This window comes from Perca flavescens, chromosome 7 (genome assembly GCF_004354835.1).
Source record: "Perca flavescens isolate YP-PL-M2 chromosome 7, PFLA_1.0, whole genome shotgun sequence".
In the NCBI taxonomy this organism is placed as follows: Eukaryota; Metazoa; Chordata; class Actinopteri; order Perciformes; family Percidae; genus Perca; species Perca flavescens.
Genome location: NC_041337.1, coordinates 36,604,014 through 36,606,513, shown reverse-complemented (window position 1 = coordinate 36,606,513; position 2,500 = coordinate 36,604,014).

The following is a 2,500-nucleotide window of genomic DNA, read 5'->3' as shown; positions in this document are numbered from 1 at the left end:
GCTCTCATTCAATCTGTCTGCCTCGCTCTTTCATTCACACATTAGCAGCAGCAGCCCTGAACTCAACACCAGCCTGCTCTCTCTCTCTCTCTCTCACACACACACACACACACACACACACACACACACACACACACACACACACACACACACACACACCCCCCTAGGCTCAGGTTTCATCCAGCTGCTGCTGATTCTCCTGCAGACTTCGCTCTCACTAATGTCGACAAATTATAAAATCATGTTTCCTCTCGAGTTGTCCTTTGATAGCAGAGCACCTCGCCAGCGTGTCGCCCTGACAACCCCGAAGCTTTCTCCGCTGGAAACCTTCACAATGTGTTGTTAAAGTTGTGTTATTAGAACTGTAGTCAATCTGTGGAAATTGGGTTATACATCACATACATCTTACTGCACGATTCAACTCAAAATCGATTCTCAATTCTAAAGAGCGAATGACAGTATGTAAATTTGGTTCCTTCTCCCATGTGACTGCAGTAGATATACAATATAAAAGAAAAGAAACAACTAATTAAATGTAGTTTGATATTACTTAACATGTATTCATACAAAAATAAAAACTTTTGCAACTAAAATCTGCCAAGTGCCAAGCTTTGGCCAGCTTTCAGATACATTTAATTCAAATATAAAATAAAACTGTTAACTAAAGAGAGCTTTCGGTCAGAGTTGGGTGGGACTTTAGAGCACTGACAAAGAGTGCGTTGGTTGACTGGCACGTTAGGTACTTTAGGCTGTTGTTTGTCCACGTCTTTAATGTTAAAGGTCCCATGGCATGAAAATGTCACTTTATGAGGTTTTTTAACATTAATATGAGTTCCCCCAGCCTGCCTATGCCCCCCCCCCCAGTGGCTAGAAATGGTGATAGGTGTAAACCGAGCCCTGGGTATCCTGCTCTGCCTTTGAGAAAATAAAAGCTCAGATGGGCCAATCAGGAATCTTCTCCTTATGAGGTCATAAGGAGCAAGGTTACCTCCCCTTTCTCTGATTTGCCCACCCAGAGAATTTGGCCCCCCCATGAGAGAGAGAGAGAGACATCATGGCTTTCAAACAAGCAAAGTGGCAATTGGTCAAGACCACACCCCCACCCTCCACTTGTGGGGAGTGTGCTCGGCCATCAGCTGTGAGCTCGGCCATCAGCTGTGAGCTCGGCCATCAGCTGTGAGCTCGGCCATCAACTGTGCGCTCGGCCATCAGCTGTGAGCTCAGCCATCAGCTGTGTGTTCGGCCATCAGCTGTGAGCTCGGCCATCAGCTGTGTGCCATCAGCTGTGAGCTCGGCCATCAGCTGTGTGCCCGGCCATCAGCTGTGTGCCATCAGCTGTGTGTTCGGCCATCAGCTGTGAGCTCGGCCATCAGCTGTGTGCCATCAGCTGTGTGCCCGGCCATCAGCTGTGTGCCATCAGCTGTGCGCTCGGCCATCAGCTGTGTGCTCGGCCATCAGCTGTGTGCTCGGCCATCAGCTGTGTGCCCGGCCATCAGCTGTGTGCCATCAGCTGTGCGCTCGGCCATCAGCTGTGTGCTCGGCCATCAGCTGTGTGCTCGGCCATCAGCTGTGTGCTCGGCCATCAGCTGTGAGCTCGGCCATCAGGTGGTATTTCAGACTGGACGTGCTGCGATGATAGCTCAGTTCACAACCACCAAACACACACACACATCACTTTGTGACTGGTCAATGGAACCATTTGGAAACTTTTTAAAAGTAAACTTTCCATTCAGAATCTTATTGGTGTCCATTTCGGCGTCTCGTGCTTGCCATCCACTCAAAACGTACCGTTAGCATGCTAGCTACTCTCTGGCCGGCTCGCGAGCCCAAACCAGTGTGTGTGCAGCGTGCCGGTTGTTGTGTTTCCGGTCTAGATAGATCCGGTGTGATAGTTGTAGTTTTTCTAACGTTACTAGTTGTCGCAACAGCATGTGGAAAAAACTACAAAGTTTGCACGGCCAAAAAGAACGTTAATCTCACGATACAAAAATCAATGCCATTAAAATGGGTTTGTGTTAAAGCCGTTAATAACGCGTTTAACTGACAGCACTAGTTCATATGAGTCTCTTTGTCTGTCAGTCAAAATCTCCTTTGGAAAATTATATTGCACTTCTTTCACCTTTTTCTTTTAAGACTAAGTTGGAACATTCCTGGGAATTTAACTTTGAGTCCTTATTCTGTGCAGAGATTATTGTATTTTTTTATGAATATATTTAGGTCAGAACTTCCTGCTGATTTTAAGATCGTTAGTCGTCGTTATGGAGATTATTTTAATTTGTTTATGTGAAGAAATACTAATGCAAAACTTCTACTGGAAATTATCTGATTTAACTCTCATAAAGGGACTGACAGCCAATCAGAATCCATGTATGTCTCTGTGTGTGTGTGTGTGTGTGTGTGTGTGTCTCTTTGTGTGAGTGTGTGTGTGTGTCTCTGTGTGTGTGTGTGTGTGTGTGTGTGTGTGTGTCTGTGTGTGTGTGTGAGTCTCTGTGTGTGTGTG